The sequence below is a fragment of the Pyrus communis genome, chromosome 14, assembly GCF_041283825.1.
Source record: "Pyrus communis isolate YQ-2024b chromosome 14, ASM4128382v1, whole genome shotgun sequence".
NCBI lineage: Eukaryota > Viridiplantae > Streptophyta > Magnoliopsida > Rosales > Rosaceae > Pyrus > Pyrus communis.
This window is the reverse complement of record NC_142578.1, coordinates 25,952,981-25,969,355: the sequence shown is the minus strand read 5'-3', so window position 1 is coordinate 25,969,355 and position 16,375 is coordinate 25,952,981. Positions and strand designations below refer to the sequence as shown.

Sequence of the window (16,375 nt, the reverse complement as noted above, 5' to 3'; positions counted from 1 at the left end):
GTAATTTTTGGAGTTAGGTGAATTTTCTGGCAAGTTGGGGCAGCAAGTGGCTCGAGGAACCACTTGACCTTTCTAGGCTAAATTTAATACCCTGATTCTATATGTGACGTCTGATTGACAAAATCCCGTCGTTTGAACATAATTTTGATAGAGGCCGCCAGTTGATCATTACATGAATTGACGATCCAACCGTTGGATCGACACCAAAATTTAGTGTGTTATAGTACGAAATATTTGAGGACATTAGTAACTTACTAATCGGGAATCCGATGTACGGATCTTTCCGAATTGAATTTCTAAGTTTGCAAAATCAAACGTTGGGCACCACTTAATTTTAGCAATTGGCAAAGATCCGACCATTGGATCATTCCGAAATTTTAGGATATTGTTCTAGGAGATTAATGAGACTCTTGGGAAGTTACAAATTGAAGATCCGTGGTGGATGTTTCAGATTTAATTATATAGGGTTGTAGACCCCACCGTTGATAAAGAGTTGACTTTTGGTCAATATGTTACGAATTGATCTTAAATAATAAAATTAGTATTACTAGAGACTAAGTAGGGCTTAGTGGGCCTATATGGGTTGGTGAGCTATCCCAAGTAATATATACCTTGGTATACGTGTATGGGATGCTTTATGGTGATATATATATTAATGTGTAATTAACGTCTTGATAATATGAAGGATATGAATGATAATTATTATGACAATGTGAGCCTAGAAACCTATTAGAAGTATCCCCGTAGAACTTGTATGCTTATGTGACATGTTAGTTAGTGGCCATGAGGAATTAATAGTACAGGTGATTACTTTGTAAATCATAGAGGTTAAGATACAGGTAAGTAGGTTGTGCGGTGATAAGAATGCATCATGTAACAGTGTGGTACATAGGTGTTCCTGCTTGGTTAATCTGCATCAGGGGACTACGCCATGTGATGTGTGGGTATGGTCCTGTTTGGTTAATCCGCATTAGGGGACCATATGCATCATAGGGGTGACCTTGCTTAATTAATCTGCATTAGGGGGTCACTGCCTATTCCATTTCTTTATTTCCATAGTTGGTCTTGCTTGGTTAATCCACATTAGGGGGTCATTGCCTATTCCATTTCTCTATTTCCATAGTTGGTCTTGCTTGGTTAATCCGCATTAGGGGACCACACTATAGGCGGTCTTGCTTGGTTAATTTACATTAGGGGACCTTATGCATCATCATAAAGGTGACCCTGCTTGGTTAATCCGCATTAGGGGGTTACTGCCTATTCCATTTCTCTATATCCATAGTTGGTCCTGCTTGGTTAATCCGCATTAGGGGACCAAACTATGGGATGTATTGCTTAGTTATTCTGCATTAGGGGACCACATTATCGGATACATACCTATGGTTTTGCTTGGTATATCCGCAATGGGGGATCATACGCAATCTAGGAGTGATCATGCTTGGTATATCTGCGATGGGTGATCACTGCCTGCACAGTTAGATTATGCCTATGCTTCTGCTTGGAATATCCGCAATGGGGGACCATACGTATTCTAAGGGTGATGAGGATTAGCTGTACTTGGTACATTTCAATAGGAGCCATATTTTAGTCGGATTCCGTTGAGTGGTCTGGAATCCTTGTTCTTGCTTATTTCCACATAGTTAGTCTCAAACCCTAGATTCAAGTGAATGGGGATTACTCATAGTAAACCTTGTGAATATAAATTATATTTGCCATGTTATTACTTATAAACCAAGTAAGGAATTATGTAGGGTTCTTTAAATTAATTCATGAAATGATATGTTACCTCCTTGATTGATTAACTTAGTTAAATGTTATTATCGTGCATCCTTGATTCATGGAATTGATTAATTTACATGATTGTGGAATGCCATTGGTTATGATTGGTGTTCTATGATTAGATTAGTTGATTAATGTGGATTGAGAATAATATTGTGCTTCGCTGGTTCTTTGATATAATACATGTTGTGGATTAAGGTATCATGTTGAAAACATAGTGATTTATATGATGGATGGAATGGAAATCTTGATTGTCATGTGGGTTTGTTTTGTAGCCTTAAACCTGGTAATTTCATGCTTGTCAAGTTCTAATAATTGATTGAGGAATGCTTTGCTTTTCTGCTTAAATGTACTATGATAAACTCGGAGTATAGTGAACGGTGAACTACGAATGGCTTGAGCCATCTTTGGGTACGTAGGCAGTCTAACGCAAAGGTTAGATGCAGCCATGAAATAAAAGAAAATGACTGCGTGGTTATATCATTGATTATTTTTGGTCTTGTCTCGAAGACAAGACATGATAAATAAATTGGGATGTGTTGACGTCATATGTCGATCTTAGACGTATGTCGAGATTGGAGTGTGACAAAACTGACCACTACTATAAACCCTAACATCTTACACAACCATTGTCATGATCACCACCACTGTTGCCACCACAACCACACTACAATTGCACCACCACCACCACCACCACACCCATACATGCCACCACTACCATTGCCATCATTACCACCATGTCACCACCACCACCACCACCACCACCACCATAAACACAACTGCCACCATTGCTACCACAACCGCCACCATCGCTATTGTTGCCACCCCTACCACCGATGTTGCCTCTATAGCCCAACCACCACACCCCTTTATTGGCACCACCACCACCACCATCACAACCCTTGCCCTTATCACCGTTGTCGTCGTCACCACCAACATTGTTACGTTTATTTTTGTCATTATATACAATTATAAATTATCAAACGCTTTTACACTGTTTTTCATACTCACAACACTTTTAAAAATATAGTTCATCAAACACTCAACTGCTTTATTTTGTAGCAGATTATTCTTAAAACACATTAGAACTAGGTTTTTAAAAAAGCACATCAATCTCAAAATGGCCATAAGATTATGAGTTTTTCAATTGAGGTGAATATATTATGTATTTGGCCAAAACAATTTTAAATAATTTGTAATAAGATGACACGAAAGAAGAGCAGAAATGTGACAAATGAAATTGAACCAAAGCAAATGATTTTCTTGGGTTTTAACACCCATATATTTTTTGTTGGTTTATCATTTTCACCAAGCTCCACCTCATCTATAATCTTTATGTATTATGTTCCGATCCAGAAACCAAGCTCCACCTCATCAACACTTAAATAATTTGATGCATTACTTCAGTTTCCTTTCTCAATTTGAAGGCCCAAACAAGAAACAAAGCAACACTAGACAAAGACAACTGCGGTATAATGGATGTTTTAGAAACTCAAGGGAAAGAAACTCAAAAGCTTCAATTTGTTTGTCGTGCTCTTTTAACTTCCTCTTTTACTGTTATACAAGCGAAAACAAGAGAGATTTAAGATGAGTAAAGAGATACTTTTACTTCTTGAGATACAAGTTTATTGTTATAATCTGGCAAGGTTTCTTCCAAGGATCTTGGCTTTCTTTATCTGTAAAGAAGTTGGGTTTTTGGTTGTTTAATTAATTTCTACCAGAATTGCAAGATAAAAAGGGATACAAAGGAGAAGACACACACACACACACACACACACACACATATATATATATATATGTATTTTTTAAGATGAAAGCATTTCCTGGATAGAACTGAGAAGATATATAAACCGGCAAACAAGTTTATTTAGCTTAGGAAAGTAACAATATTTCCGTATTCACTTTCAGGTTATTACAACTTTGATGTCTAAAATTAGAAAATTTAAGGAAGATGGTTTTCTTATCAATTAGGGTTTCTACAATGCGTAGTCGAATTCTTTACCTAAGTAAGTTTTTATCTGTAAGATTACGAAGGCTCACTGTCAAATTAAATGAAAGCAGAAAACAGAAAACAAAATATCGGAGTTGACTGCTGGTAGGATGAATTTGCGGTTAAATTTCATTGAAAACGTTACACTTGACAAGGATTACCAGAACCATACAATTACCACATAACAAGAACACAAGGGACACGAAAAACTTGAAACAAAAGTTGACAAACAAACAACCAACGACATAAGAAAACAGACTGCATACTTTTATTTTGACCATTTTTTAGTACCCTCAAAACTAATTGGCAAGTTAGTAAGTTGCCATAAGTGGTAATGCTGTCCATAATCTTGGCCACCACCTCCTTCGAATCCCTCAGTTTTTTTATTCTTTTGTTAAGCTTCTCACGCTTGACTGCCACTGCCGAGGACTCCTCCAACATCCTCTCAATTCCCCCACCGTAAGGTCCCATCAACTCATTCACGATCTCAGCTTTCATCACTTTGTTCACAAGGTTGAAAACAGACAACTGCAAGTGCAATGCCATGGAGTCCACAAGCCTCCTCAAAACAAACTTCCAATAGGCAATCATTCTCATTTTAAGGTCATAAGCTTGAGCTAACACATGCGGGTACTTCCTCAGAACACCGACTTCCACTTCCCCGATGCCTTCTATATCTATGATAGAAGGGTGTTGAAAATCAATGTCAAAATTAGGTATGGAAAGTTAGGCAATGTTAGGTATGGTTGAATAAAAAAAAATTAGGTGCAATTAATGTGTTTTGTGTGGTAATAAATAATCTTAGTTTAATCATTTGGTTTGCTATAAATACCCAAGTCCTCAAGCATTGTAAATCATCCAAGAAAAACAAAGCCTAGAGCTAAATAAGAAAAGCTTTGCTAATTAGTTTGTTTTGTGAGCTTTCTTTAAGAGTGTGCTCTATTTTCTTCTTCTTGGGATCATTAGAGTTATCTTGGATACTCTTCTTATTCAACAATTGGTATCAGAGCCAAGTCGGCCAGGGATCGTTCTTGGTAGAGCATTGGTTGTAAAGTCTCTTGAAATTCCGAGTATGCTCTGTGGTTGCAGTTTTGACTGATCTTCCACATCAGAAAAGATTTCTTGAGATTATTGCTGGGGTTATCACAAACCTTGAGAGCGAGCTTCTTTGTGTCGAGAGTAGTGTATTACTCTGCACGGTAGTCACTCAAGCTTGTTCGGTGTAGTCAAAGTCTTGCCGATACGATGGGTGATCTTCAAGTTGTTGGAGGAATCAAGAAGCTCAACAACCAAAACTATAACACGTGGGCAACGTGTATAGAGTCTTACCTTCAAGGTCAAGACTTGTGGGAGGTTGTCGGTGGTAGTGAAGTTACACAACCGGCAGCGGAAGATGCTAACGGCGTCTTGCGGAAGTGGAAAATTAAAGCAGGCAAATCAATGTTTGTCTTAAAGACCACAATAGAAGAAGAAATGATGGAGCACATTCGGGATGCTAAAACGCCAAAGGAAGCATGGGACACTTTTGTTACACTCTTTTCGAAGAGGAACGATACAAAATTGCAACTTCTCGAGAATGAGCTGCTATCGATGGTACAACGCGACATGACGATTGCCCAGTACTTTCACAAGGTGAAGTCGATATGCCGCGAAATTTCAAAATTAGATCCAACAGCTCCTATTGGGGAAACCAGGACGAAGAGAATAATTATCCATGGTTTGAGACCCGAATATCGAGGGTTCATTGCCGCTATACAAGGATGGCCGACACAACCATCGCTTGTTGAGTTTGAAAATTTGCTTGCAGGTCAAGAAGCTATGGCCAAGCAAATGGGAGGAGTCTCACTGAAGAGTGAAGAGGAAGCGCTCTACACCAAAAGTAAAGGCAGCTTTAAGCAGCGTGCTGGTGGTGGATCTAAAAGAAATGGTGATCAAGGAGGAGGGAGTTCTCGGCCAGGGGGAGCTCCGAAGTATCACGGCAACCGTGGTCAGTCCCAGAATAATAAAAGATTTGAGGGCAAATGTTACAATTGTGGAAAGAATGGCCACATGGCGAAGGATTGCTGGTTCAAAAGGCCTGCAGAAAGTAACGTCGCCAACTCAGAGAAGAAAATTGAAGATGATTGGGATGTCGTTGCGTCTCTAGCTGTGGAGGAAGAATGGGACGCAGAAGCATCATCTTGTTGGTGCTCAGAAAATGAGGCATCACTTGACCCAAAAGAGTTTGAAGATACGTTACAAGGGAAACTGGGAGACCAAGCTGCCCAAATCCAATCAAGTCCAGATGAGCCTGAAGATTTGATTGTTGGAGACGATGTCGAGCAAGAAGTACCTAAGAGTCATTGGCAAACAGGTGTGTACCAACAACCACAAGAAGTTAGACCTAGTAGAGTAGAAGTATCAACTCCACAATCACAACTAAGAAGGTCAACAAGAGTACGAAAGCCAAGTCCTAAATATGCTAATGCTGCCATAACTGATGGAGCACCAAAAGAACCTGAGGTGTTTGAAGAAGCATCGCAGAGTTCTGAATGGATAAAAGCTATGAAAGAAGAGCTTGATGCACTTCAGCAAAATCAGACTTGGGATCTCGTGCCAAAGTCAAGAGATGTGAAACCCATATCCTGCAAGTGGGTTTACAAGATAAAGCGTCGTCCAGATGGGTCAATCGAGAGGTACAAGGCACGATTGGTAGCTCGTGGTTTCTCTCAACAGTACGGACTAGACTATGATGAAACGTTTAGTCCAGTGGCGAAGCTTACAATAGTACGAGTCTTACTTGCACTTGCAGCCAACAAAGACTGGAATCTGTGGCAGATGGATGTGAAGAATGCTTTTCTTCATGGAGAGCTGGATCGGGAGATCTACATGATCCAACCAATGGGATTTCAGAACCAAGATCATCCTGAATATGTGTGTAAACTGCGGAAAGCACTCTACGGATTGAAACAAGCACCCAGGGCGTGGTATGGTAAGATTGCTGAATTTCTAACACAAAGTGGTTATTCAGTAACACCTGCAGATTCCAGCTTGTTTGTCAAAGCCAATGAAGGAAAGCTAGCTATTGTGCTAGTGTATGTGGATGACTTAATCATAACCGGTGATGATGAGGCAGAAATTCTTCAGACGAAGGAGAATTTATCAGTCCGTTTCCAGATGAAGGAACTTGATCAACTCAAGCATTTCCTTGGTCTAGAGGTTGATCGCACACAAGAAGGAATATTTCTCTGTCAACAGAAGTATTCCAAAGATTTATTGAAGAGGTTCGGAATGCTCGAATGCAAGCTGATCTCTACGCCGATGGAGCCAAATGTCAAAATGAGTGCACATGAAGGAAAAGATTTGGAAGATGCGACGATGTATCGACAATTGGTAGGTAGTCTGATCTACTTAACCTGGACTCGACCTGACATTTCTTATGCAGTTGGTGTGATGAGTCGGTACATGCAAAATCCAAAGAAGCCTCACTTGGAAGCAGTTCGACGAATACTGAGATATGTGAAGAGTACAATTGACTATGGTCTTTTGTACAAGAAAGGTGAAGACTGCAAGTTAGTTGGTTACTGTGATGCTGACTATGCGGGAGATCATGACACCAGGAGATCAACAACTGGGTATGTGTTTAAGCTTGGTTCTGGAACCATCTCTTGGTGTAGCAAGAGACAGCCAACGATATCTTTGTCAACCACAGAAGCAGAGTATAGAGCAGCAGCAATGGCAGCTCAAGAGAATGCATGGCTGGTACAGTTGATGAGTGATCTACATCAACCAGTAGATTATCAAGTACCATTGTACTGTGATAACCAATCGGCCATTCGCTTGGCGGAAAATCCAGTCTTTCATGCAAGAACTAAACATGTGGAAGTGCACTACCACTTTATCAGAGAAAAGGTTCTATAAGAAGAGATTGAGATGAGACAAGTCAAGACGAATGATCAAGTTGCGGACTTGTTCACAAAAAGTTTAAGTACAGGCAAGCTCGAAAATTTTCGCTGTCTGCTCAGCACAGTGCAAAGAATGAGAGCTGACATTGAGGGGGAGTGTTGAAAATCAATGTCAAAATTAGGTATGGAAAGTTAGGCAATGTTAGGTATGGTTGAATAAAAAAAAATTAGGTGCAATTAATGTGTTTTGTGTGGTAATAAATAATCTTAGTTTAATCATTTGGTTTGCTATAAATACCCAAGTCCTCAAGCATAGTAAATCATCCAAGAAAAACAAAGCCTAGAGCTAAATAAGAAAAGCTTTGCTAATTAGTTTGTTTTGTGAGCTTTCTTTAAGAGTGTGTTCTATTTTCTTCTTCTTGGGATCATTAGAGTTATCTTGGATACTCTTCTTATTCAACAGTAATGCTGTCCATAATCTTGGCCACCACCTCCTTCGAATCCCTCAGTTTTTTTATTCTTTTGTTAAGCTTCTCACGCTTGACTGCCACTGCCGAGGACTCCTCCAACATCCTCTCAATTCCCCCACCGTAAGGTCCCATCAACTCATTCACGATCTCAGCTTTCATCACTTTGTTCACAAGGTTGAAAACAGACAACTGCAAGTGCAATGCCATGGAGTCCACAAGCCTCCTCAAAACAAACTTCCAATAGGCAATCATTCTCATTTTAAGGTCATAAGCTTGAGCTAACACATGCGGGTACTTCCTCAGAACACCGACTTCCACTTCCCCGATGCCTTCTATATCTATGATAGAAGGGTTTTTCTCATCAGTTAAGACTCCATGAATGAATTCGTTTTGACTAGCCATCAACTTGTTCCATTCGGAAAGATAATCACCATCACATGTATAATCTGTCAGCTTTTCCATCTCTACAAGCTCCAGCATCCACTTGATTGACCTTTCCTTCATCTTGGCCATTAGATTATGGCTGGCACGCCTGGCTGACAACTGCAGCTGATGATAATTCTCCGTATAATGCATCAACACAGAAATAACCACCTCTTCAACGTAGCTCCACACTTTTTCCTCAATTGCAATCGGAATACTCGAAATTTCATTCACCTTTCCCTGCATGATAATGAGGGAAGCATTGCGTGGAAGGAAGTTCGGAAGTGAAATACCTTTGGCCTCCTCCAAGATCTTGGTCTCCTCCATCAAGAAGTTGCTCTTTGCATCAGTTTCAGCACAGATGTGAAGTTCATCCGAGTACTGGTTAAGCATCTCAACCAATCTAGCAGTGCAGTGCATGCGATTGTCAACCGCGTAGTCCTCATATTCTCCTCTCAAAAGAATCTTCCTAAGCGATTCCTTAGCCAAGCCAATGATTTGCATAAAGGCCGTCATGGCCTCGGCAACCGATGAAAGACTCTTTGGCATGTTGTTCAGCTCCATAATGCAGAAGTTCAGCCTATCATTGATCTTCTTCACTATCTCGGGTATATTTCTTGCTATGGTGTTTGCTTGAATTTGTACCAACTTCTTGACAAGAGTATTGAATCCACCACAAATCTCTCCACCACATCTGCTGTCAAAACGTGATCCCACCATTCTCTCCATATTGTTTTATGTAAATTATCAAGAGTTACCAGTTACCCTTTATGTTGTACAAAGTCAACTATAGGCTTGTATATATCTTGTATCAATATGATAAACAAATGATCAAGGAATTTATTCATAATACAGAACTGCTTCTCCCTACTCCTCTCTGTCTGCCACTATCTATTTCTCTATATGGTATCATCCTTTCTCACAAGCTAACGCTTCCCAACGTTTGATCCTCTATACGCCCCCACCACCCCAACCTCCACTGCCTCCTCTGATTCCTCTCCTTCTTCAACCATGGCCGCATCTATTGCTTCCCTCCCCACCACCTTCAACATCTCCCACACCATCAATACTTCCATGGAGAGAAATAATTACCTCAGTTGGCGATCCCAATTTTCCGACATTCTTGAAATTCATGGTCTGGAAGATGTCGTGACCACCAATACCAAACCTCCAAAGAAGCTTGATGATGGATCTCTTAATCTGAATTATTCTCGGGACAAACTTGTCCTCAGTTGGATCAAGTCTACTTGCTCACCCTCTATCCGCTCTATACTGCTTCCTTGCACCTACGCTTTCGATGCTTGGTCTCTTCTAGAAAAGCGTTTGTCTCCTGTCTCCAAGACTCACATCCGCACCCTTCGTGAACAACTCCGCACTCTCAAAAAGGATTCAGAGAAGTCCATGTCTGACTATTTGCTGCATGCCAAAAGCCTTGCGGATTCACTTACCGCTGCTGGCTCCGTTATTTCTGACGACTGACGAGGAATTCATTGAAAGCATCTTGGACGGTCTTGGTCCCGAATATCAAGAGTTTACAACAGCCGTTCATCTTCGGTCTTCTCTCTCATACGATGACTCCTACGACCTGCTCTTTCAAGAAGAACATCCATAAAAAAGATGTCTACTCTTTCCTTGTCCAGTAGCTCTGCTTTTGCTGCCAAACTGGAATACCGACAATGGACTTGTCAATCTTCGAAAGCAGCGGATGGGTTTGAAATAGTTCATGAGCCATCGCCCCTGCCTCCTCCTAAGTTTCGTCACCAATCCTGTTCCTTACACAGACATAACCAAGACCAACGTTCACATCATCTCCAGTGACCTTCTCAAGTAGTCCTTCCGGTGCCTTGTCCACTTTCGTAACCACAGCGAGCGTCCTCTCACCAGTTTTATCTACACTTTGTGACATCCGGATTGACTCACACGTAGTAAAATCCACCGTAGCAGACAATACATTCAGAATAATACTTTCTTCCGGCTTAATATACTCCATGATCATATCTTTGATCTGATCATAAATATTTACAGGCCATGGACCGGAACCCTTGTGATTCCCAGAAGATCAACCATAGTCAGATCCGGAACCCCATTCTTCTTCACCAACAAAGTAAGTGGCGTGTTCGAAATTCCCTTACCTCCTCCCGCAATAGAATTAGTAGCTTTCACAATATCTTTGGCGATATTGTCTTCATCAGTACGATCAACTCTGCCATTGTACTCCAAGGAAAGTTCAGGCTGAGGACTCGAATGGGGTTCCAGCCTCATAATAAGAGGCACTCTCGTGCAGATGCCTTGGCCCCGAGGGAGGCTGATGCCGGCCAAGGATTCGAGCACGCTAGACTTCCCCGATGACTGGTCTCCGACCACCACAATCGTTGGCAGCTGAATGCCTTCATCCATCACCATCAAGCTGCGTAACTTGTCTACCGCATCCAGAAGACGGCGGATCTTGTCGTTGTAGGACGACACAATGGGTGCGCATTTGAGAGGTACTGCGTCTAGTTCTGCCTGAACCATGGCGAGGGGGCCATCACCGTTTAAAACTGTGGAAATCGATTCCATTTGCCTTCGTCCCTCCGTTTCTGAATTATAGCAAGTCAAAATAATGGTGAAAAATCTAGAGAGAAACCGAGATAATTTCAAGCTTAGCTAAAGAATTGAGGTTATCTGGCAGCTTACCCTCCAGTTCAGAACATTTTTTTACTAAGAATGTTTTCAGGTAAGGGAAAACGCCACTTTCGTGATCCAGTTGGAAACGAAGCCTTTCTTTCCAATGCTGCATTTCCACAAACTCAAGAGTCTCTAATACCTGAAAAGGCAAGTTACGCTCTCCATAAAACTCAGCACCAATTCCAAGATGGAGTAAAATGTTCTGTATTGAGTTTATTACTTACACTGATAAATAGCACTCATACTCATAAGTAGACATGGCAGCCACATCACTTAAAGTAAGAAGATTACTTGTCAGAGAAGATATCAGTCAGGAAGTAAGTGCCTTAGGCTTAAAGTCTCCTAGTAGTATGTATAATTGTTCAGCAAAACCTATCGAAGTAAATGACAACCAGCCGTTTCAAAACGGCATGATGAGAGAGTTGTGATTTGGACTTCCAAACGTTCAGCGAACCACACCCCATGCGAGCCTTTTAACTTCTAAACCCTAATCAGTTTAAATGTAATATGGACAGTTAACTGATAACCATTTTTTGTGCCTGATGCTCTTGGACTTCAATCAACCTTTATATATTATTCATTCAAATAATCGATGACAAGCTAGCCAATGTAGATATTGAAGAAAATTATATATTTTTTGTACTTTGGTAAGAAAACTAAGGCACCCATTAGAGAAAGGGAAGTGCTAGCATCCTTTGCACTAACATTTGTATTTGGACCTTTTCACTTTAACAAATAACATGTATCATTTTCTACACAAAAAAGCAAGAATTTTAAAGCTTTTGTCTAGAAATTAACGATGAGAAATAAAAAATATACATTATTATGTCATTCATTAAAATGAAAATTTTTAAATGCAAAAGTTAGTGCAAAAGTGTATTTCTTTTAGAGAAATTCAATCTAACAACCAAAATTCTAGTTAACAAAAAGAGTAGAGAACTTAATTCATACTGAATCTACCTTTATGATCGTGCTCCAGAGAAATTGAAAAGGATGGAGGATTTTTGAATTTGGTAAAGCTTAAGAATTAAGGTTGCTGTATTTTTTTTTTTATTATTTTATTTTATTTTATTTTATTTTTTTAAGAAAATTGGAAGAGAAAGAGCCTTTGAAGATTCCTTTCTGAGTTTTCGCATTGTAGGGATTTTGTTTCACTTTTACCATTTTAAGACCATAGATCAAGGATGTTGACATGGTTAGACAGATGTCGAATGGTGGTGTGGTATGCCCAATCGGTTTAGGCTGAAAATGGCAACTTAAACAGAAAATAGTGCAATAATTTAAAAGAGGAAAGGGAAAGAAGAGTTTGAGGAAAAAGATGCAACTTTAATTCATCATTTCATAGGTTCTTTCTGCTCTCCATTATTACATATTTATACTCCTCATAAAAGGGAAAAACCCTAGCTACTTGCACAAAAGGAAAGAAGGCTGGTACGGGCCAGTTGCAAGAGGAGAAGTAGTGGGCTCAAGTAAATGGGCTTAACAACTGCCCCTCCCTCCCCCCCCCCACCTCTAAGAATAGGCCTGACCTTCGGCCGAGAAATTGGGGTAACGATGGGTAGGCCAACCCACTGGAGCAGCCATTTTGTCACACCTTTTTTTTTTCTCCTTGAACATGCCCCTGTCTAAAACTCTTTCTGGTTGCTAGTGTAGAACCCCAGTGGAGTCGATAGGAGGCAAAACTGACAGTGGATGGGAAACACTACCAATCTTTTGTTTGAGGAGAGACACATGAAAGACGGGGTGGATTTTGGAGTCTGAAGGCAAACGAAGCTAATATGCTATGGAACCGATGCGCTTAGTTATCTGAAAAGGTCCATAGAACTTGGGTGCCAGCTTTTTTGTTATTCTAGTAGCCACTGATTGTTGGCGGTATGGTTGAAGCTTTAGGTAAACCCAATCACCAACGTTTAATTCCTGCTTAGTTCTCTTGTTATCATAGACTTGTCTTATTCTATTCTATGCACGCTGCAAATTTGTTCTCAGAAGACGGATTAATTTGTCCCTATCCTACAGTGCAGCATTAATAGAGTGTACTGCCGTGGAACCAGGCATATACATGAGAATGGTTGGTGGTTCAATGATGTAAACAGCCTGATATGGAGACATTTTGATGGCAAATTGGAAGCTTGTATTATACCATCATTCAACCCAGGGAAGGAGATAATACAATTTGGTGGGTTTGTCTGTTGAGAAACATCAAAGATAATGTTCCAAGGTGCGGTTGAGGACTTCCGTTTGCCTATCCGTTTAAGGGTGGTAAGCTAAACTTGGGCAAAGTTTGCTGCCTTGGAGTTTAAAGAACTCTTGCCAAAAGTTACTGATGAAAATTGGGTCGCAGTCCAAAACGATCGACTTGGGCATGCTATGGAGTCGAAAAACCTCCTTGATGAAAGTATCAACTATAGAGGCAGCTGTGTATAGGTGCTTTAGTGGGATAAAGTGGCGATACTTCGATAGGTGATCGATGACAACTAGGATCATGGTGTACCCATTGGAAAAATAGAGCTTTTCGACAAAATCAAGAGGGATGTCCTACCATATGCCAGTGGGGATGGGCAAGGGCTGCAGTAACCCTGGAGGGTGTATATTCTCAAATATTTTGGCGCTAATATTTTGTGCATTTAGCCAAAAAAATTTTGGATTCCTTTCAAATTCCCGGCCATAAAAAATTTATGGAGAGTCTTTTGTATGTTCGAAGGAAGCCCGAGTCCACCTTGGAAAGATGCATGGAATTCGTCCAAGAGTCTAGGTCGCCATTGGGATGTGAGTGGGATAAAGATCCGTTACTTGTAGTGCCACACGTCATTTATAATTAACAACCCTTTGATTGAAGTGTTGGGTGCTGGAACTAAAAGGTTCCAAACCTTTTGCACTTCCGGATCCTGTGCATAGGACTGTTGCAATTGAGGAATGTAATCAAATATAAGGGTGGAGAGGCCTATTAAGAGCATGAGTTCTTGTTGGCGGGAGAGTGCATCTGGAGCACTGTTTTGAGAACCCGACATATACTTGACCGAGTAGTTATACCCCAATAATTTCACCAGCCATTGTTGTTGTTGTGGAGTTACAATCTGTTGTTCTAGAAAGTGTTTGAGTGGTTGATGGTTAGTGATGATGTGGAAGTGCTGGCCCAATAGATATGGACGCCAATGTTGCACTGCGAAAACGATTTCTAACATCTCCTTGTCATAAGTGGACAGGCCAAGGGTACGCCTTGAAAGTGCTTTGCTAAGATATGCAATTGGATGACCATCTTGGCTTAAACAGCCCCAATACCATTGCCCGATGCATCTGTTTCGACGATAACTTGCTTTGAAAATTTGGTAATGCTAGCGTCGGTGTTCTTGATAAAACACGCTTCAATGCTTCGAATGCCTTAATGGAATCAGGGGACCATGAGAAACTGCCCTGTTTCAACATGTTTATTAAGGGCTTGTCAATTAGTCTGTAATACTTGACAAATTTCTGGTAATAACTCGTTAATCCGAGGATATCTCAAGGGCCCTTGAGCGATGTTGGTTGTGGCCTGTCTATGATGGCCCTTATCTTAGATGGATCAACATCATCTCCACTACCAGAGATTGTATGGCCCAAATAATCAATTTGTTCTTTGCCAAATGAGCACTTACTTAGTTTGACCTTCAAGTTGTGATTAGACAGAATCTCAAAAATTGTCTCTAAATGGGAAATGTGAGTTGTTATTGAAGGACTATAGACAAGTATATCATAAAAAAAAAAATATAAGACAATTTTCCATAAGTAAGGATGGAAAATAGAATCATTAAAGATTGAAATGTTGCAAGTGCATTTAATAAGCCAAAGGGCATTACCGTGAATTCGTCGTGGTCGTCATGGGTGTGAAAAGATGTCTTTGCAATGTCTTCGGTGCTCATTCGTATTTGCTGGTAACTGAATCTGAGGTCCAGTTTGGAAAAAATGGTTTCTCCATTCAATTCATTTAGAAGTTCATCCATTGCTGGTATAGGAAAACGGTATTTGATAGTTGTTGCATTCAAGGAGCGATAATCAATACATAAGCGCCATGTTTCGTCTTTCTTCTTGACAAGAAGAACCGGGGAAGAAAAATGACTTGAACTTGGGCAGATGACACCCAAATTCAAAAATTCCCGCGCTTGTTTTTCAATCTTAGCCTTTTGACAATAGGGGTACCGATATGAGAGAACATTGATGGGGTTGGTACTTGGCAGTAGAGGTATTTTGTGGTTTATTGGTCTTTCGGGTGGAAGGTCGGATAGATTGGCGAAGATGTGCTTGTATTGATGGATGAGGGATATAATGGCAGGATGAGTGTCAATGGGTGGGTTAAGGGTGTTATCTGTAGAAGTTATGGAGGATCAGAAAGAGTATGGATTTTCCAATAAGTGGTCCACCCTATGGCATGTAGGAAACAAGGATGCTAAGGGTGTCAAGCATTGGAGGGTGTAAATGTTTCCTCCAACCGAGAATACCATTATTTTCTGTTTGAAATGCCAACCAATAAATCCCAAGGATTCTAACCATTCTGCACCCAAAATGAGATCATAACCTTGCACTTTCAGTAAAAGGAATGACCCGTGCAATATGTAATCTTGTATTTTTAGAGTCAAACCCGTGACATGTTTGGAGGAATAGCGGTCATGTGATGCAGTGGTGAATTTCACAAGCTCACTCAATTCCACAGGTAAACCCAGTTGTTCAGCAATGTGGGGATTCAAAAAGTTGCATGTGGCCTTGGAATCGATCAGGACGGTGATGTGCTTGGAGAAAATGGAGCCTTTCAGGCATATTGATATACCTATATTGATACCAGGGTTTGAGAAAAGCTCAAGCATGTGACAAGAGGGCTCTTCGTCTACAGTGGCTTCATCTCGACAATCATGGAATTCCGGGGAATCATCCTTAGGCAGAGTAGTGTCAAGCAATACAAGCAATGGGGTTTTTCATTTGTGGGTGGGGGTATGTTGCTCGTTACAGCCAAAACATTCATTTTTTCTTCATTTATCTTGCACCTCAGCTGGTGTTAGACGTTTGAAAAGGCCGTTAGGCAGTGATGTTTGCCTTGTGATGGTTGTTTATGATGGATTGTGGATGGAAGGATGTAAAGTGATGCTAAGGGCAGGGAAAATTGGGGAAGATAGAACATTTGGCTTGAAGCTTAG

General features: G+C 40.6%; 1 pseudogene; it reads right to left on the bottom strand.

Annotated features, from left to right (window-relative positions):
• Nucleotides 1-3,891: 3,891 nt before the first annotated feature.
• On the bottom strand, nucleotides 3,892-11,387 carry LOC148691486 (dynamin-related protein 4C-like; annotated as a pseudogene).
• Between the last annotated feature and the right edge of the window lie 4,988 nt (nucleotides 11,388-16,375).